Source organism: Urocitellus parryii, chromosome 3 (assembly GCF_045843805.1).
Source record: "Urocitellus parryii isolate mUroPar1 chromosome 3, mUroPar1.hap1, whole genome shotgun sequence".
Classification (NCBI taxonomy): domain Eukaryota; kingdom Metazoa; phylum Chordata; class Mammalia; order Rodentia; family Sciuridae; genus Urocitellus; species Urocitellus parryii.
The window spans coordinates 166612448-166634758 of NC_135533.1; the positions used below are offsets into that span (position 1 = coordinate 166612448).

At 37.3% G+C, this 22311-nt stretch overlaps 1 protein-coding gene across 9 annotated transcripts in view; it reads left to right on the forward strand.

Moving 5' to 3' along the window:
- The window catches only part of Fhit (fragile histidine triad diadenosine triphosphatase), a 1439263-nt gene that overhangs the window by 140081 nt on the left and 1276871 nt on the right, over positions 1-22311 (forward strand). The window contains exon 1 of one of the 9 annotated variants that reach the window (XM_077795627.1): positions 7211-7280. The exons of the other annotated variants lie outside the window; for them this stretch is intronic. The gene's annotated coding sequence lies outside the window, so the exon portion shown is untranslated. Of the gene's footprint in view, positions 1-7210; positions 7281-22311 lie in introns of those variants that run through there. 9 annotated transcript variants of the gene reach the window in all.

The following is a 22311-nucleotide window of genomic DNA, read 5'->3' on the forward strand; positions in this document are numbered from 1 at the left end:
CATCTCCTCAGCCCTATTTTGTAATTTATTTAGAGACAGGGTCTCACTGATTTGTTTAGCACCTTGCCATTGCTGAGGCTGGCTTTGGACTCGCGATCCTCCTGCCTCAGCCTCCCAAGCTGCTGGTATTATAGGCATGTGCCACTGCAGCTGGCTTAAAATAAAATTTTTGAAAGAAAGGAAAAGCAAAATTTATGGGAGAGGGACAGGGAGTAGAATGGTATTTGCCAAGGGCTGAAAATGGGTTGGGAAATGGAGAACAGATGATGAAAGGGGCAAAGTTTTACATAGGAGGAATAAATTCTGGCAATCTTTTGTTTAGCATGGTGACTATGGTTAATATTAATATGTTATATACTTGGAAGTTGTTAAAACAATAGGCCTGAAATGTTCTCACTACACACATGAAAATAACTGTGTGAGGGGATGAATATATGATTGTGGTAATCATTTCACAATGCATACACTTATCAAAACAAACAAAATAATAACAGCAACAACAATAATCATAATACCTCTTCTTGGGCACTTATGTGTGCCTGATCTTAGGCTTTGTGCTGAATGCCTGACATTCATTATCTCATTTGTGAAGTATAGATATTCAGGTTCAGGGTCATTTGCTCAAGAATACAATGCTAATAAACAAGGGTTTCACAGATTAAAAAACAAAACACACTAAAATGACTCCACATAGGAACCTTGGCCTTTTATCTGCTAAACCAGGTCATTGTTTTGTAGAGCCACTCACAACCATTGGAAAGAGCAGAAAGAACAAACTTATGGGAAAGTGGGAAGATTGCCTGCCTTTTTGCTGTTGATAACCCCCCCTGCCCCCCCCCCTTTTTTTTTTGTTTATTCTGCTATTCTCCAGTAAAGAAAACCAGACCTTTCCTGCATAGATAACCTTTTCCAAATATGTTGACAAAGTGATTGCAAAGGATCTTCTAAGTAATTAGAAGAGTTATTATCTGATCCTTCACACTAAATCCATGCTTTGGAGGAAAAATAGCTGGCCAGGCATGGTGGTGCACACCTCTAATCCCAGCAGCTTGGGAGGCTGAGTCAGAAAGATCTCGAGTTCAAAGCCAGCCTCAGCAATTTAGTGAGTCCCTAAGCAATTTAGTGAGACCCTGTCTTTTAAAAAAACATTAAAAGGGCTGGGGATGTGGCTCAGTGGTTAAGTGCCCCTGGATTCAATCCCTGATACAAAAAAAAAAAAAAAAAACTGGTCGGAGTGGTAAGAACTAGGGCTAATAAGGAACTGATCCCAGACTGTGTGGCATTGGACTAAGTCTACAGACCACTTTTATTACTATCTCAATAAAAATATTTTAATGTATTTTTAAACTTGCTCGCTTTTATTTACTTTAATTCACTTATTAAAACAGAATTTGTGCCTGTAATACCAGTGGCTCAGGAGGATGAGGCAGGAGGATCATGAGTTCAAAGCCAGCCTCAGCAACTTAGCGAGGACTTAAGCAACTCAGTGAGGCCCTAAGCAACTCAGTGAGACCCTGTCTCTAACTAAAATACAAAATAGGATTGGGGATGTGGTTGAGTGCCCCTGAGTTCAATCCCCATTACCCTCCCCTGCAAAAAAAGAACAGAATTTGTGAACCCCCACTGTGAATGCAAGACCAACATAATTTTCTATAAATAGAAAGTAATAATATATATAGTGAAAATAAAGAAGTTACTTCATGTTTTAAAGAATAAAAATAAATAATAGAGTATAAATCTAATTGATTTTACAGAAATACATACTGGAAAATAGGTTTCCTGTGACCAGAGTAGAACTTTTTATAATTAGTTACCAATAAAGGGTTATTTAGCTCCTTAACACTTGGTTTAAAGAAAAAGATGAAATGATGACTTTTTTTCCAGTTTTAATATTAATTAGTTCCAAGAATCCCAACATTTATGCAAATATATTTATCTATACAAATATGTGGTACATATGGAATATATATAAATATATATAAATATATGATACCTACAGGAAAAATACAGTAATTTTTAAAAGCCGGATTGTAATTTAGCTACTTAACAGGGGTCCTTGATTTTTCAATCACGGGGACCTGGGTAAGACACAATAAGCTAAGTCACCTTTCTATTTGGCTTGGATCAGAATGTTTTTTGGGGCCGTCTCTGCAGGGAAAGGAAATTTAAGAAATTTGTGTAATCAAAACTGCTTCTCTTTTCTGCCAGTTCACTGTTCTCAAGCCCTTCAATTCAGGTGTGAGCTCTGCCATTATAGAAAACCATGGCACCTCATAAAGTCTAAAGCCCCATTAGACCCTAGCATGGGCATCTATTTGTCACCTCACTATGTATAATGTGACTCCACCAGAAAAAGTCTGCTGCCTCAACACTTGAGAGAGTAAAGTGGCCCAGAGCAGACTTCCTTTACAGGTGACCCAGACAGATGTCCATTCATATTGCTTTAAGGCATTTTCTATACTGCCAGTGGGAAACACTGTCTTGAAGTCATTTTGTATCTATCTGCTCTCTTTGTGGCCCTAGCTCGACATTGCTCTAAGCAACTATAATAAAGCAAGTTGGTTCAATCATGCCCAACTGTGTCCCAGGACTCCTATCATTCTGCTACTAGAAAGTTCATATGCTCAAAATTGGTCCTTCTGAGCACGACCTTGGCAGTCTTCCTATGTGAAGGTACAATTTAGAAATAATCTTTGTTTGTTAGATTGTGGCGGGATCTTTGTGCTTCTGTCACCCAATCAATTAGACGTTTGCAAGGTGGAGGCAGTATTATTATCACAGGCAGATGGTGAAATGTTACTCCATCCTTCTGTGCCCGCTTTAACTTCTTTGCACAACATCATTTCAAGGGTTTCTTTACAAATTGCAGTTTATTTGAAAAAGATTTAAAGCCCTGAGGGTTTGGTGAGAAGTTCTTGGTTATGAGTGCATCTACTTTGTCTGTCAGCAGCAAAAAGGGCACTCTGATTAATATTGACTTTGCCCTGCAAGCCAGGCAGAGAACAGATGAGGTCCTTGTCACCTCAGTGCTGTTCTACGCTAAGAGGAACTTGGAGGGTCATTCTCATGCAGCCTTTGGAAGAAGCATTAAGTGAGTACCTAGGCAGGGCTAGGGTTGGGGTGGATTTCTTGTGGTTGGCTCCCCTGAGGGAGGTGGAGAATTCCATTACTCAGAACTCCATAGGGCTGCCTCCAAAGAGAGGAAGGTATCCAGGTTAGGCTGTACTTCTCAGAAGTTACACCCTGAAGAGAAGGGACAGGTGGCATGAGCATGGTGAGTATGATGACAAGGAGGAAGCAGGATGGCACTGAGGGCATCTGAGGTGGAGATGGGGTCAACTGAGAGGTGGGAAGAGATAATGAGATTTTGTTTTTGTTTTGAAGGTTGGAGGAATGGGCTGATGAAGAAGGATTTTAGACTGTTTTGCTGTGTAATACACTAGCAAATCCCTACAGGGTCATTCTGTGTGGGTTTATTTTCAGGCAGATGCAAGCTTCAAGGCAGTTCTGCATTATTTGGGTTACCTGTATGTAAAAGCAAGTCTTGTTTGCTTAAGTACCAGGGGGAATGAAGGATTAAAAAAAAAAAAAAGTCCTTGTGGAGCATGTGTCCTATGTGTATGTGAGACAGATTTAGAATTGTTGCACTGTAATGAACAATCAAGCACTTTATTGTGTTTTTGGAACACCCAGAGGGATTCCCTGGGGGCTTGTCAGAGGAATTTGAATGCTTTCTAGTATGAAAAGGTTTTGTGGACAGATTCACACACTACTTTTGCCTGCTTTCTGATGTAGTTCAGGTATTATAAATGGCATGCTTCAGATTAGGTGAATCCTCTGACTGAGCTAGTAGGTAGAATTGTTGGTTAATTCCTGCAGTTTTTCTGATAGTGTATGTCATAGGTAGTTGAACATATACTATTAGAAGGCCAAAGCCACTGCCACCATCTGGACGTAGGAGTCTGTGCAATAGCCATTATCATTGAAGATGATTTAAAAAAAATTAATATATAAATTGTCAGTGGACCTTTATTTTATTTATATGTGGTGCTAAGAATTGAACCCAGGGCCTCACACATGCAAGGCAAGCGCTGTACCACTGAGCCACAACCCCAGCCCCATGAAGATGATTTTTAGTGAGTGTGTATTTTATGTTGGTCACTCTGCTAATATACTTTACAAGCATTGCTTCATTTTGTTGCTCTAAGATCCCTCTTAGGCAGATACTGTATGCATATGTTTCAACTTTGCAGGTGAGACTCAAAGAGGTGCTACCACTTGTTTATCCAAGGTTGCAGCAGAGGCAGAACTCAGACTCCTAGACTCCCTCTTAGAATGATCTCTTCAAAAGTTTTACTGTATCCTGGTTATTACTTTATGTTTAAAAATGTATGTAGTAATACGGTGATCCTTAGTCATTTTGGACCATCTTAGAGAAAAATACAAATATATACAAACATCCATGCACACCCCTATGCATACATGCAAATGTGCATACTCATGCAAAATGTGCCTAGATGATTTTTTTTTTTTAATTTTAGAGGTTTTGAGAATCTCAGATTGAAAAACCCTGCCCTTCAGGGAAAACTTATTTGAGTTTGGAATCTGGTATTTGATAGCTTCCTTATAAGAGGGCCCTGATTCTTGCTGAGGTTAATTAACCCTTCCAAGTACAATTATTGCTAATGTTAAAGAGCCAAACTTCAAACCTAGCTGTTGGTCTAACATGTAACAAGAATAGTAGCCATATACTTATTAGATGTACCTAATAATAAGGGTAGATAGTGGATATACATTAGAGAAGTAAGTTCTCCTGGTTGTAGATAGTGAGCATCCATAATGATTTGGTTAAGGATGAATGCCAGGCCTGCAAACACTTTTTAGGTAGGTGGAATTATGTCACATATGAATGAGACTCTTGAGGCTCAGAGCTCTTTCTCAAGAGTTCACATGTGGCAGAAGCCTGTGACTCTTATCCCCAGATCTCCTTTTCTGGCTCTGAATGTATCTCCTCTTCCAGATCTGTTACAGGTTCTGCACTGTATCACATTACTTCTCCTGTCCCTCTCACTCAGCCTCAACTTTGGTATTACTGGTGTTTTGACTGGGGTTTCTGTTGCTGGGGCTTCTTCTCTACATTGTGGTATGTTTACCTACATTACTATGTACTGGATTCCAGAAGCACCACCTATCCTGCAGGTTGGCCGCAGATATCTGCATAAATTGCCCTGTTTCTGTCCTCTGGGCAGCAAAATCAATCCCTCAGAGAGAGGACTACTCACTTTCCCTCTTTGTGTACATATTAATATTAGCATTTATCATTGAGTGCTTACATTTGCCACATAAAGTGTCAAGCTTCGTCCATGCATCATATCAGTAAGTCCTGAAAATATCTCATCATCCTATTAATTTCATCATATAAATGAGGTGAGGGCTGAATATTTTGGCAGATTAAAAATTTACTTAGTGTCACATAACCGCTAAGTGTGGAACTGGGATTTGTTTCAACAATGCGTGATCCCCGGCTCTGAGTTTTGTGAAAAATGTTTTCACCAAACTCCATAGTTATTTGGGGCTCCATATTAATCAACCTCTGTGCATTTTATTATTTGGGATTTGTTCAGCTAGTAAGCTGAAAGAAAATTTTAATGCAATTATAGGTCATATATTTCATTATTATTTATCATTATTATTCTTACACCATTGCTTTTTATTGTTTAATCCTTTCTCAGTGAAGCATTATCAACAAAAATATTATCAAAACAAAATCTTGCTTTTGATCCTAATTTCTGAGCATAAATATCATCTTATTGAACATAAAAAATAGATTTGTTTAGAAGAGAACAACTATTTCTTTAAGTCATCTTCAGATAACTTTTTCAGTGGATGCTTTGTGTGCTTTTTAATAGCACAAATCACTGGTAAATAACTTGACCATAAAAGCAATGAATTTTCTGGAAATTCTAATAGGAAAGTTTTCAACAAAATAATTTCTTTTCAGCAAGAAGCATATTTTTGAAAAATGGGACATGTATACTTTAGAACTCTGGGGCCTTCTTATTTTTCTCAAAATGAGTTTCAACAACAACTTTAAAAATTCATAGCACATATTAAAATAATAATTACTGAGGAGAGACGCTGATAAAGAAAGAATAGGGTGCAGCCTTGTTTGAGCTTGACATAGTAGGTTCTTGGGATGTAATAGTATAATAATGTTTGGTAAATACAGCTGTTACTGGAGGTTGAGAGTTGGCCATGGAGTGATCCTTGGTTCTTGGTATAATGTCCAAGATTAGGGCAATTTCCTGGTTGCAGAAAAAAAGTACAGCAAGGCAGGAATGGTAATTAGAGCAGATTTTTTGCAAGTCCAGAGAAAGGCAGGAGAAAGTGAGATGCATCCCAGAGAGAAGGATGGGAACCAAAATGCACTGAAATGATTAAGCTTTGGGCTTTTGTTAGGATGTGGGGTGGGAGTGGTGGAGAAAATCTTGGAGTAACAGGCCATACATGCATCTTTGGGCATAGTACTTGTGCAGCTGCTGTCCAATAGGGAGAAGTCGTACGCCTTCACTGTGAAAATTGAGAGTATGCACCTATGTGCTTGAGTTGTTTTGCCCTTTCTGGCCTAGCCTCCCTGGCAAAAGGTCATGTAACATCCACTGACCCTCAGAGTAGCTTGTGAGTACTTGCCTGACCTTGAGGACATGATGTTTTTCCACATATCTATATAGGAGTGCAATGGATCCCTTTGATGAAATAGGGGTGGAGGGAGACTGGTGGTGCCATTTGGTGGTTCTGAATGGTCTGCCCACTTTACTATGATGATTTTCTTTCATGGTCCTACCCCATATGTCCTTATGATGTTCCATGACAGGTGTTGAGTCCTCTGGATCCAGAGGGCTAGTCAAGGGCCATTTATAGCCATTTCCCTCTTTTCTCTCCCCTTTTCCATTCTTATTCATCTCTAGCTAACTACCTGAACTAACATACATTAGCTCTGTACCCTCCTTCTTTGAGCAACAACCAATCCAAAAGGAATTCTCCCTTGGGGAATAGCCTCCCCTACTGTGAGCAATATTATCTGGACTATTAGTCAAACACCTTAACCTCCCTAGGCAAACAGTGGTCAGGAGACCAAAGAAGTTCTTTTGTTTGTTTCTCTGTCTCTTTTTCCAAGGAATCTGAATCTTGAATACATTCACCCAAGAATGGAAAAGGCTTGGAGCTGATTCTTCCTGGTGTTGATGGCTTAGAGAGCAAACTGTCCATTAATTCCTGGGGTATTGACTTCTATTGCTTATAAGCTTGATTTAGTTTTATTTTGATTTCTAGGTGCTATTCTGTACACTTGCAGTAAACTTATTTTCTATTTAGATAAAATTAGTTGGAATGTTTTTGTTATTTGTCATCTAAACCTTAGCTGATCATTGATTACTGATGATGCTGATGAGGAGAAGGAGGAGAATGATAGCAGCTAACATTAACTGATTATAGATATTGATGTGTGCTCCCTTTTTACAGATGAAGAGGGTGAGACTTTAAGACAGTTTACATTTTTGCCTAAAGTTATTTAAGTGGCAAAACCAGAATTTGAACTGAAGTGTGATAGGAGAACCCGAACTCCTAACTACTACACTGAAACATCGGGAGGGTATACCAAATCCTTGCATTTGGATTAGGACTGTTTTTTTGACTTAACAATTCATTTTGTTATCTCAAGAGTGAGAGCATTTCTCTTCCCAGTGTTCCATGATGCAAAACAAGCTGCATAATATAAATGTATTTCCCCCCCTTTCTTCATGTGGTAAATTAGAGTAATTATTGTTAGTTAAGGGATATGAATGAAATGTCTTTATCAACCACCAAGTTAAATGGGATTTCTGTTTTTAAGCCATAGAAGATAATGTTGTCCTGTCAGATTGTGACAGAAAGAGAAGTATTTTCTGTAGGATACAAATACAGATGTTGCAAAAGAAAGGATAAATACCTTTGGGTTGGGGTCTGGGGTTGTGACTCAGTGGTGGAGTGCTTGCCTAGCATGTGTGAGGTACTAGATTTGTTTCTCAGCACCACATACAAATAAATAAATAAAATAAAATTTTCATCAACATCTAATAAAAAATATTTTTTAAAAAGCTCAGGGGGTTTCTATAGAGTGATGTCATCAGTGCATTTTTACTCTTTTGATTCCTTACAGTAAATTAACTTGGGCTGTCATATTTTGCCTGATGATTTTAAAAAGGGTGACAAAGAGAGAGAAAGATATGGACAAGCCACTGTTGCTGGTAGTAGATATTGATAGAAATAGGCTTTGAACCTAATTTTTATTTATCATTAAATTATTCTTAGATGCAATTCTAAATAAACATCACTCCCGTCTTGTAAGTATTGGTGCCTATATCCATTCATTCATATGCACGCGAGCGCAAGTACTTTCTCCTCCAAACAAACCTGTACAATAAAATTGTCTTATCCTTTGAAAAGCCAGTGGTATTTGGAATTTGGCCCATTGACTGTGAAGTGAATTTAGATAAACATCTCTACAGCCAATTTCTCTCTTTAGTTATTGATGGAAATCCTTGAGAGAATGGGAATCTGTTCAAATTCTTTATCATTTTAGACTATCCCTATGGCAGATGCCTCAAGGGAAAATCTCCTTGTGAGGTGCTCCACCCCTCACACATGCTGTTGAGATATGGTTAAAATGAACAATGGAAACAGCTTTGATAACAATCCTTAGTTATAAACCTGGGTGCTTGGAAATTTTAACAGGATGTTAAGAATTTTTCTGTTCAAGTGAGTGAAATACTCTTGCCTCCTGAAATTAAGGCTGACTTTACTTTCTCAACTTGACACAAAAAACAAACTTTCATTCATTATTATTTTGGAAGAGGTGGTCATTTTTGTACTAATAGAGTGAAGGGCATAATCTTAGAATTATAATGATCAAATGCATTCAGCAATATAAAAATCTCACAATTTTGTCTTTGTTTTGTCATCTCACCATCATTGAGTGAAAACTTCCTGGTGTATTGGCACCAGTCTTTTAACTGCCTTTTAGGAATCACTGATTTAGTCCAGCAACCATCTGATGCTTGCTTCTTCAAAGACTTCTGCCAAGGGATTTTTCCATTTATATTTGAATATGTTCAGAGAAGTGGAACCTATTATTTATAAAAATAATCTATTCTGTATTTGGACAGCACTGTTGAAAGTTCTCATATCAAATGAAACCTTTCTCTGTGTAGCTTCTATTCATTGGTCTTGCAGGGATAATTTGGGGCTGAATAGAGCAGGACTTAGTGGTTTTATCCACAGTGGCTCTGGGAGTTGTCTTCTCATCTTTCCTTGCCCCAGAGCTCAAGTCTCTGAATGGCCTCAACCTCTTTAACTATTCCTTCTATCTTTTTGTGATTATATGCTTTAAAACAAATTTTTAAAAATTCATTCTTTTTAAAGTTGTAAAATATACATAACCTAAAAATTACCATTTTGACCATTTCTTTTTTTAATTTACAGTTCTAAGGCATTAAGGATATTCTCACTGATGAGCAGCCATCACCATTATCCCTCTCCAGAACTTTTTATCTTCCCCAGCTGAATCTCTGCACCCATTAAGCAGTAACTTCCCATTAATGTGAGAAGTCCCTTGGAAACCACCATTCTACTTTGTGCCCCTGTAGACTCCACAGCTCTAGCAACTTGTATAAGTGAAACCATACAATATGACTGGCTTATTTCACTTAGCATAATGTCTTCAAGGTTTATTTGTGTTGTAGCATGTGTCAGAATTTCTTTTTTTTTTGAAGCCCAAATATTGATATCCTACATTTGTTTACCTACTTGTTCACTGATTGACACATAGTTACCTGATTATGTGCTTTTGCATATGCACATTCCTATCAAAACCCACTTGGCAGTGCTGCTTAGAACTACACTTCAAGAGTGGTTTGCTCACTCAAGGTGGGAGAACTTTATAAATGCAAAGTAGAGAGTAGACAGAGGACAGAATCACAGATGGATTTGTTTGAATTGAGAGGAAGCACTGAATGCTTTCAGCTGCTAGGAAGATCTTGTAGTTCTCAGGGAAGTTCTGGCACTGGGGCTTAGAAAAAGCTTGGCATTTTTGAAAAACAGAAATGTAGGGAATGCAATCCTGGTAGAAGAGGAGCCAAAGAGCAAAGTATGAACACGCACACCATGCTCTGCACTGTTGCTTTGTTTACTGGCTTCAGGCTGCCTTGTAGGTTGTTTTGTGTAGTAGAACCCTTGTGCCAATCCATGACGCCTCTCTTATCTTCATCTTTCTCTAGGGCAGTGCACTGTCCTCTTTCTGTGATCATGTGCTCCCTTTATTTATTTGCAGGATTTTCTTCCTTTAAAATGGTGGGAGAAGTAAATAATAGTTTTATTTTTTGAAAAATTTTGGTTGGTGAATTGAAACACTCTGGAGATTCAGGCTGCTATCTTTATTTTTAGTGTAGTTCTTTTGGAACATTAAAGGCAAAACTCTAGGAATCATGAGTCTAGCAAGTTTCTATTAAAGAATAAAAGAAGAGAAACAGCGACAATAACTGTTAATAAAGTGCTTACCATGTGGCAGCAGACTTTTATAGTTGTTGGTTCATTCTATCGTCAAACAACCTAAAGGAAGTATAGATTAAAGTCCTCTCACCATTTCAGATCCTATACCGAACAGGGGCTCAAAAATATTGAGTAATCTCCACAGGTCACATAATTAGTAAATTTTTGAGCTGGGAATGGACCCACTAGTTGACTCCATCATGCTGCCTCCCTCCCTTTGGATGCCCTGTGTCAGTCTTTCAAATATTGAATGACATTTTTTTTTTTTCTGCTCACAAAATATCTGAGTACCACAAGTCCTATTAATATTCCAGGTAGAAGATAATGATGCAATAGTAGGTAATGGAAATGTATACCTATGCCAGTAATTCCACAGGAATCATCCCTGCCCCCATTCGTATCTTCTTTTTCTTCCTGTGTTGCTGAGATTCTTTAGAGTCCTTGAGCCTCAACCACTGTCCACATATGTAATACTTAACAGGTGGCTCCTCATTTCCACCCTTTCCTGCACAGTTGTATGTGTGTTTTTCTTGGTTTCTTTTTGGCAGGTGCTACAGGATAAGATCCTTTTGGAGGAGGATGCATTCATTACATTTTGTAGTTCTTTCTCAGCTTTTTGGTTTGCTAACAGTTTATGTTTAAGGAGTAGAGAGGAATTTTGAATCAAGGATTGTATTGCACTTTGGGATAACTACAAAATATGAAAAATTTCTTGCCATTGGTGAATATTTTATACTTCCTCGCAAGATTCCTTCAGTAGCTCCTATGGTGTACAGCTTACAATGTATTTTCCCCTAAATTTTGATGACTTGCACTACAAAAAAATTAAATATATCTCTATACTTTCAAAATTTCATTGTAGGAAGCAAGGGACTCAGCTCTGATATGCAAAATTGGCTCTACAAGGTAGCATGTTGTTATTCTATTTAGAGGACTTGAGAACAGATTCAATGATTCAATTATATTTAATTTGTAATTAACTCCCTCCCAAGCAGCTAATGGTGCATAACTTGGTTCTGGATGGGCAAAGAGTAGAATAAAATGACTTCTTTTAGAGAAAGCTTATCTTAGGGTGCCTAGGACTGTAGTGGCACTTCTTAAAGTGACTTTCTTTCTCTAAAATATAACTCTTTTCTGGGAATTGCTTCTTGATCCACAGAGGTGGCCTCTCAGCAGCTGAGACTGTAATATCTGACCTTGCCACTTGGGATGGAGATGACTTGCCTAGGGGAAGGCATTTGATCTGGTTATGCTAAACAGATTCTCTCTTCTTAGAATTTGGAATTTTGAACTGAGAGCAAAAGGTAGGTATTGATGGTATTTTAGTCACTTGAATGGTAGTGCTCTAAGCATTTGATTCTAATAGTAGTTTCTGTTTTCTGGAGCTAACTTGATTCCTGTTTTTCATAACATGTGATATTTCATTTCTTCCTGTATGTATTTGTGTGTGTGTGTGTAATACTGCAATATTCTTCCAGTAAGTTCCTCTTTTTTTTTTTTTTTTTAGACTCCCTTGGGTTGGTCTATATTTCTTGAAACCAAACTTACCTAGAGCAGAACTCAAAGCAACAAAGGCTCTATCAAATTTGTTAATGCAAGTGCTAAAGGCTGCATCCATTTGATGGAAATTATAATATTTAATTTGTGTGTGTGCATATGTCTGTATGTGTTTGATTGAATGATTTAGTATTTTACCAGATGCTATAGGGCCTTATTATTTTCATCATCATTATCATCATGAGCAACATTGTCATCATAATAGCTCTTGTTTATGGAGAACTTTCTATTACTCAGCCACTGTATTAAGCATTTTGCATACAAAATAACATTTTACATGATTGCAACAATACTATTAAACAGATCCTATCATAATCCCCCATTTATAATTTAGAGAACAGGGGTCTGAGCACCTTGTGTGGCGTTATACATCTAGAAAATCATGCAGTAGTGATTTGAATGTAGGTTTGTCACACTCCAGGGAAAGATTATACTCTTAAAGTCTGTATTACATATCCAAAGATATATTTTTGGTTATATCTTTACTTAGGTTGAATGTGGACATAGGGTAGGAATATTATAATACTTTTTGAAAATTTCTTACTCTTATTTTGTTGGCTTGATTTTACTACCTTTGTTTCATGTTGATTATATTGTTTGTAGGGATCAGGCAGGTGGCGCCCAAGATTAGATAAACTGTCTTGAGAAAGCCTCTGAGAAGGTGACATTGAAACTGAGATAGAATGGTGATATTGAGGCAACCATGTGAAGGGCTGGGACTGAGTGTTCCAGGGAGAGGGAAAAACAAATGCAAAAGCACAGATTTAGGAATGAGCATGTGGGGTTAGAAGATCAGAAAGTAGATATATTTGACTACAGAGGAGTGAACAAAGGAGTGAGTTGATGAAGGGGAGATTGGAGTTAGATTATTTAGAGTCTTTTAGGACACAGTAGGAATTTGGAACACAGAGGATTATCCATCGACAGATTCAAAGAAGAGAAATAATATGAATTAGTTTATATTACAAAGGATGAATTTCTGCCTCTGAAAATGATAGAGTAGCCAAAAGTCCTCCAAAAGAATAATTAGAAAAGTTAGACAAAATGAAGAAAAAACATTTGTTTGAAAGTACTGAGAGCTACCAAGGCAATCAGAATCCTGGAGAGGAGAAATTACGTTAAAGTGACTTCAACTTTCTTCTTCTTTTTTCTCTTTGAAGGATTTGCTGATTTGTAAATGATATAGCTCTGAAAGACTAAAAGAGACCAATAGAAAGCAACAGCTAAAGAGGTGGGGAATTGGAGCAGGGATTTTGGCACTCCCAGGAATGCAAAAATCCTAAACAAGCAATAACAGGTGTCTAAGAATGATGTATTATGCCCAGGTTGTTTTTAGTATAGGTATGAGAAGTTGGGTAATGATCAGAAATGAAATGATGTAATAACAGAAAAAGGAGAAAAGCCAAATGATTATCTTAATAGGCATAAAAAAGCATTTTATAAAATCCAGCATCTAATTCTGATAAAAACTTTTCACAAACTATGAACAATAAAAAATATCTCTATATATCTATCTCTACCTCTCTCTGTATACACTATGACAAACATCATGCTAAGGTGAAATAGTGAAGGTTTTAGAGCCTCACTCTCAGATTAAAGATGAGAAAAGAGTCACTGTTGTCATCCCTGCTGTTCAGCATTGTCCTGGAAGACTCATTGAGTATAAAGAGGCTGGGGGGAGACAGAAGGATGCAAAAGGAGGCGCTAAAATTATTCTATATGTAAAAGATATAATTATGTAAATTTAGCAAGGTTTCTGGATACAAAAACAACATAAAAATCAATTGTATTTCTATATAACAGCAATAGAAAATTGTAAGATGAAATTTTAAAAAGAGACAATTTGAATAAATCCACAGTGTATAAAAAGGATTATAAACTATAACCAAATTGTATTTCCAAAGAATACGAGGTGGAACAATTGGATATCTTTATCCAAAAATTACTCTACACTATATATAAAGTTAATGTGGAATGGATTACAGGCCAAAATGTAAGTATTAAAATTATAAAACTTGTAGTTGAAAACAGAATCAAGTTTTTATGATAGAATTTCTTAGACATAACACCAAATATAAGGAAAAAATGTTAAATTGGACTTCATAAAATTTCAAACCTTGAGTTCTTTAAAAGATACTATTAAGAAAATGAAAAGACAAAGTCACAGACTATTCATGAATTGATAACATTATGGCTAAGAGTTCAGTTCTCACCAATTTGATCTCTAAATTCAATACAATCGTAATCAAAATACCAGAGGCAAAGGGATGTAACAGTGTTCCCTTCATCTTCTGAATATAGCCCTCACTGCTCTAAGGCTTATTTATAAAAAAATTTTTTTTTCCTCTTCTTCCCTTTCTCCTTCTTTAACAAGATTAGGGGGACAGGGTTATCTTTTCTTCCCCTGGTTGATTGCCCTTGGACAAGCCCACTACAGGAAGGAGATGCCTGCTGAGGATCTGGGAAGCAAATACTTCCCAAATTAACAAGTGAATCCTAACAGCCAGCATAGTGCTCTGGGACCCCCTACCCCCAGAGTACACCTGGAAAACTTTGAAAAATTCCTTTAAACCCTCAGGTCCCTCTTGATGGGAGAGTCACAGCCTTTTAGGACAGGAGTCCCTTGTGTTTCTCCTTTGCTAGCAAAGCAATAAACTCTCTTTTCCCCTTTTCTCAAAACCATGTCCTCATTATTAAATTGGCATTGATTGGCATTGGGGACAGGCTTTCAGTTACAGGGGCAAGTGTAAGTGCATGGACACACAAATGATGGAGGGGGGAGACTGGATGCAAACCTTGGATCAGCAAGCTTTCCTTTATTCTGCAGTGAAGTGAATCCATCAGGCACAGGAGTGCTCATTTTCTGGGTATAGAAATGGTCCCTGGGTTACAGAGGGAGTCTGGGTTTTATAGTTTACAATGAGGGTGAATTAATCATTGCAGACTGTGGACATGCCATTCAGACGGTCAGGGAACTAGTTGTGCAGGTTAAAATTTTAACTCAGGAAGGCAGTTGTAAAAAGTTTGAAATTCTTTGTCACTGAGAAAAGATCACAACTCAGTGTTCACTGCTTATCTTCCTTCCTCTTAGACCAGTTATTACCCAGAGCTTCACTATTTTCTTTTCCCTTTCTAGGACTCATCTGCAATGGGAAAGGGTAAAAGTCCAGGGCCCCAGCATTTCTGTATTAGCCTCCTCCCTTCAGGACCTATTGTGATTGGGAAGGGGTGAATGTTTGCTTTTGGTGGAGATGCTTGGGATGCACCCAGGAAGGGATGAAAATTTGCTTTTCCCTCAGGGCCCACTGTTACTGGGAAAGGATGTACTGGGAGAGGTTGAATATTTGGCTAATTTCCCCCTCCCTCCTCCTGAGTCACACTGTCCCTTTGTTTTTCTTGGGGAGCTGTCTGGTAGGAATATTCTTTTCCATAACCATTCAGCAAGAATAGATGAGTGATGCTGAAGACGAATCAGAACCAAGTTGGAAGACTTATACTACCAAACAGAAGAGAATGTACAGAAATAGAGCCAATCATGTGGGGACACTTGATTTTGAGGAAGGTGATGCTGCAGAACAGTGAGGAAAGGATGATCTTTTTTTATTAAATGATGCTGAATCAATTGTTCATCTAGGTGGATAAAAGTGAATCTAGATGGTTTCCTCACATCATAAGCAAAAATAAATTCCAGTTATATTATTGATCTTGTTGATCTGTAAGAGGTGAAACAATGAAGTATCTAGAAGATAATAGTCAAATATAATTAGTTTTGGGATAACCAAATATTTCTTCAACAGGACACACACATACACACACACAAAAAAAAAAAAAAAAACCACTAACAAAGTAGCATTATATATAACAGCCCAGAAATGGAAACACCCAAAGTATTTGTTTGCTGATGAAAGAATAAATAAATGCAGTATATTCATAAGGTGGAACATTGTCAGGCAAGAAAAAGAAATGAAATGCCCAGACATGCTGCATCATGGAGGTACCTTGATACTGTCATGCTAAGTGACAGACACCAGTCACAAAAGACTGAATATTATATGATTCAATTTTTAAAGAAAGGCCCAGAAAAGACAGATCCATAAAGACAGGAAATGGATTAGTAGTTGCTTTCAACTTGAGGGTATTGGGAGGAATGGAGAGTAGCAGACAGTTCTATTGTGATGATTGCTGTACAACTCTATGAATATACTAAAAAATTTTGAATAATGTACATTTTAAATGGGTGAGTTATATAGTATGTGAATTAGATCTCAATAAAACTACTTTTTAAACTGTAGCAAAAAATGAAAAGATAGATATGTTAAGTTCATTAAAATGCAAAGTTTTTGGACCAAAGACATTATTAACTGAGAGAAAGGGCAAGCCACAGAATGGGAGATGATAAATGCTACATATCTGACAAAGGGCTAGTACCCAGATGATATCAGTATCTTTTACAAACGATAATAAGAAGCAGCCCAGTAGAAAAATGGGCAATGGATTTGAACCAGCCCTTCATGAAAGGGAGTATCCATATGATTAATAGGTATATGAAAAATTTCTTATAATTAGTCATGATGGAAATGCAAAATAAAGGGACTATGTGGTACCACTGGGCACCCATAAGAATGGGCTAAAATGAAAAAAAAACAAACGATAATATTAAGTAGATAACGCTAAGTGTCAGCAAGGATGTGAAACAACTAGAACTATTACAAAATGCTGTCGAGTTGAAAATTAATACAATCCCTTTAGAAACTGTTTGGCAATCTCTACTGAAAATGAATAATTATAGGTGTGGGACCTTGCACTTCTGGTATATATGTGTATAAAGAAGTTAAAATCTTCTTAGTTCCTAATAGTCTAAAATGGAACTCAAACTGAATGGTCATCAGTAGTAGAATGAGTTAATAAAATGGGACATTTATAAAATGGAATATTTATAAAGGAACAAAAATGACTCATTTACTTTTGTTTGCAATATGTATCACTAGTAGAAGACATACATAAAAATGTATGTATTATATGATGCCATTCATATAATCCATGTTGTGTTAAAAATCACAGTAATGGTTTGCTTTGAGATGAAATAGGAATAATTGGGAGGAGGTCTAAAGTATGATTTGGGAATGCTAGTAACATTGTATTTTTCTTTTTGTGTTATAACATGGTTAGGTGCACTCTATGAGAAATAATTTTGATTCATGCACTTTTCTGTATGTATGCCATATTTTCATAAGTGTTTTTTTCTTTTCTTTTTGAGAGTGGATTAGAGCAGTGCAAAAATAAAGAGAGTATTTAGCAAGCTCTTAAAATTATCCAGGTGAGTTGATCATATGGGATTTAGGACAGTGATGAGGATAGGAAGCAGTGGAGAGATTTCACAGGTATTTGGGTGGGAGTTTGTGTATGATGTGGTGATTGATTTACTCCTGAGGTGTTATGGTTGAATTTTGTACCACCAAAAGGTATTTGATGTTCTAACACCCATTGTTTCAGAATGTGGCCTTATTTAGAAAGGTGGTCATTGCAGACGTAATTAGTTAAGATGAAGTCACACTAGACTAGAATGGCTCCTTAATGCAGTGTAACAGGTATCATTATAGGAAGAGGAGAAGAGACAGAGAGATACAGAAACAGCAGAGGAGAATGCCCTATGAGGACTGTGGAAAGACAGGAGTGATACAGTTGCAAGGGATATCAAGGATTGACTACCACCACCACAAGTAGGAAGAGGTGAGGAAAGATTCTACCAGAAGTTTCAGAGGCAGGAACATCTGGAAGGATGGAACATTGAATTGACCAATTTGAATTTTAAATGGATCATTGTGTCACTATGCTTTCCATCAATGTGACAAAATACTTGAGAAAAATCAACTCAAAGGAGGAAAGATTTATTTTAGCTCATGGTTTCAGAAGTTTCAGTTTATGGTCACTTGGCTCCATTGCTTCTAGGCAGAATATCATGGCAGGGACCATATGGTAAAGCAAAGGGGCTTACCTCAATGAGACAGAGAGTAACAGAGAGGAAGATAGAGAGAGAGAGAGAGAGAGAGGAGATAGAGGGATGGAGAAGGAGCAGTGGAGGGGGAAGAGGAGAAGGGATCCCAATATACTCCTCGAAGGCATGCCCACAATGATCTACTCCCTCTAACTGGGTCCCATCTCCTATAGGTTGAACCACCTCCCGGTAGTGCCCTAGTCTGCTAGCAGATCAAGCCTTTAGCACTGGCCTTTGGGGACATTTCAGAGGCAAACCATTACAACCACCAAAACAGAATTAGAAATTTTAGTTAAGTCTTGATGATGTTTTTAGTGAATAATAGAACACAATGCATCAAGGATTGGGCATTTCAAGGGAACATTTTATTCCTCCGTCTACTTTCAGCCAGGACCTAGAGATTCCACTTAAATCTCCTTGACCAGTTCAGAAGACATCATCTTAAAGCTTTTCAGAGAAGGACAACCTCCCTTAGAATTATTTGGAAGAATGGCAGCAGGAGGGGAAGGTTGGTATGAGTAGTTAACATGTCCCTTCTTGTTTTTTCCTACTCATAGAGCACAGCTGGAAGTGGAACCCTGGAGACACAGCCTCTCTATTTTATTATACTTCAGGAAATCTGAAAAAGGAGGCAGGGTTACTGCAAATTAGCTCCATTTCCCTTTCTGTTTCCCAATTCGGAGCACTAGGAGATTTGCTAGGGCCTGTGTTCTTTTAATCTTGTCTGGGCAGTGGGAGATGGATCTTTGTTAGAAGCCTCTCTCCAGGCTGTCTTGAAATGAAGAGGCAGCAGCAATGTTATACTAAGTTTGGGTTTCTGCCTTTTCCTCTTTTTGCAGTGGCCCTTTGACAGGGCTGGCCTTCTCAGAGTTCTCTGCAGATTTCATTCAGTGGCCTGCATGTGAATTGGAACAAACTTGCTCATTGTTTGTCTTCCTGCTGTGACAGCCAGGAATGTTTTCTCATTGGTGGAAAATGCCCCACTAATCCATCACTTTCAAAGTTGTCCGGGGTTCTTTGTTGGCTCTAGAAGAAAAATAATCGAGTCTAATCAAGCACCTTAAATATTCAATATAATTAGAGGAGAAACGAATGGATTTTGTAAACTCCTATTGATACTAAATTCTACTTGCAGGTAGTCTTGGACATAAATTTCAGAAAATTACATGTAAATGTACTCATTAGTGCACTGTAGTATTGAACATCTATTTTGTCTCTGGGTAATTTTTCTTTTCTTAGCACAAAAGCTATTTCTACTTATTAAAAATAGTAATTGATTTTCCATTTTTTTTCACAACTGTTTTTTTCCAGTTCCATTTCATCTCCGCATTTTGGCTTATGTATTCCAAAAATATTTTCCTAGCATTCGTTAAAGGATTACATTATACTCTAATAATTTTGAGGATAAAGGGGAGGAAGGGCAGATGTAATGTTACTAGAGAAACCCTGTTAACTGGAATGGGCCCAGAAAGCAAACCTTGGAATGATAAATTGAATGGTGTTATGCTAAGGAGCTGATTATACTCTATATTGTTCCATCTGAACATCATGGATCTTATTTTATAATTAAATGTTTTGATGAAGCCCTAACTAAATAGTGCTAGAGTCAAAACATGGCTTTATTAAGGGATTCTAAAACTTACAAATCAGCCACATAGATTAGTTTTAATACGAATGCTTTGTGCATTCTTTTAAATGCATGTTTGATTTCTACTCAAGTGTGAATTTAAGAAAAAGCAAAAGAAATATTTCTCAATAAGCATTTGTTGATAATTTTAATTAAGCTTTGTTTACTTCAAATCACTATTATTTACTGGTATATAAGACATGTTCTATCCTCACAAATAACCTTTTTTTGGGGGGGAAATTAAAAATATTTTGTATATTAAAGTTTGATGTTATAATTTTGTATGAGTATGGTATTATGTATCCTAAAGGGCAAATGAATGAACTTCATTTTATCATTTTGTGAGTCTCTTTTTTTATGTTTAGAGGGCTCAGATAAAGACAAATAGAACACATAGAATTTTGGTGTCTAGGGGGTGGGTATGTATATGTGCACTTGCATACACATGTGTAATAATTCATTTTTCCACCATCAAATTAATTTGATAGATAGTGGAGATTTAGAAACTATATAATTATAACACAATAGGAGGAGATTTTTCAGATTTTTTTCTTTGTATTTCTCTAATTTCACTACTTATTTTGACTTGAGGAATGACAGCCCTTGTGATCCAGGTTGTCCATCAGGCAGAGTTCTTTGTTGAACTTATTTCTCCTTCCGTATTCCATAATATGGCAGATAGACAGTCACACAAATTTTTAAAAACTTCTTTCAAGAAGCCTATTGTGTTCTCAATGTGCCGTTTGGATTTATGGTGTTGACAAACACAACAGACTATTTATATTATTATTTATTTATTAAGGTTCCCTTAAATCCCTGAGGCAGTATATTGGTTAAGATCAAGGTGATAGAACCTCAGCCACCAGCCTCGATTGGAATCTCTATTGTTTTATTTCCTAGTTTTTGTGACTGCAAGCAGCTTTTTAAGCCTTTGAATGCCTTAGTTTCTTCGTATGTCACAAGGAGAAAATTATGGTGTCTGATAGCATTTGGGGGAGGATTTAATGCACTGAACATATTTAGAACAAGTGAATCTCTCTCTCTCTCTCTCTTTCTCTCTCTCTCTCTCTCTCTCTTTCATTTCCTATATAACCTGATTTGTGGTATCCACATTGACTTTTATATTTGGGAGAAAAGATATTGTAGAAAATGTTTTAAAAATTACATGCATATACTAAGATTATATGAAAAATACAAATTTACAGCATTTTCATTTTAAAGAAACCAGCAGACTATAAAACTTCCCAGCTATTACTGTACCACTTTGCACTGTTAACAGAGTGTCTTGGTATGAGTGAATTATGAATGTTGCTGAGATTATATGAAAAGCTGTTGATGGTATTTTTAGATTTTATGAACATTATTTGCTGATTTGAAGTCAAGTCTTTATGGAGTTTCCAACTCAGCTTCAAGAGTTATTTAATGAAAATATTATTGGGGAAAGTAAAATGTATGGTAATACACAGGCAATGACCACTCTTTAAAAGGACTAGACTGTGCTGCCATTGTGATTTCTGCAGGAGGAATGAGGGATGTGGATGGGAGGGAGGGATCAGGAATTAGTTTCCTCATAGAAGTAATGACTCTCAGGTTCCTAAAAGATGTTCCACTTATTCTTTGCAGAAGTCATAGGGAGGATGGTTTCTGTCCTTTTCCATAGTGAAGAAAAAGGAACCTCTAATTCAATGGAAAATGTACCATAGAATATGAATCACTAATATCCTGACTATTGTTTATCCCACTGAGATTTTCTGCCTCTCTGGTTAGAGTGATGGGTGAATAAAAATTAATTAGAAGCTGGAATCTGATTTTAAGATGAGATGTCAGACACACATATCAAGTTGTTAGGTTAGCTGTAAAGCATAACCTAGGTTATATATATTTAGAAGTCATAATAAATTTGTCTGTCATGAAAATCAGATTATCCTTTGTTGCATGCTAATGGCTATGGTCTCATGGAATTGTGGTCTTCTCAACAACTGCCTGCTGGCTCTGCTGTTTTCTGACTTGACCAAGGAATGATCCGCACTTAGTAAAGCACCTCCTTTTATAAATGCTTCTGGGGCTTTACAGAGAAGAGATGTTTTCCATGGACTGTTTTTTTGACTCTTGACTCTTTGTTTTCTTTGACTCTTTTTTTCAACAATAATCAGCCAGTCCATCAATCACTCTGTTCAGTAACCTAATAATTTCCAAGATATTTACTCTATACTTGCTATGTGCCAGGCCATTTACAAGATGCTGGGAACCTAACAAAGATAGTGCCTGACTGTGTAGAGGCTATGATGGGGGAGAAAGATAAGAAGGCTCCTAAAACATGGTGAGATGGGGTGGTAACTGTAGGCAGGTAGGGTGTACATGGAGGTAGTAGGTCTGTATGCCTTTGGGGATTAGATCTTGTCTCTCTGGCTCCTCCCTGTCTCTCTCTGCTTCCCCACTGCCTGAAGTAAGCAGCTTCCCTCCACCATGCCCTTCTACCATAATGCTCTGCCTTGCGTTGGGCCTAGAGAGTTGGAGTCAGCTATCATGGACTGAACCTCTGAAACTG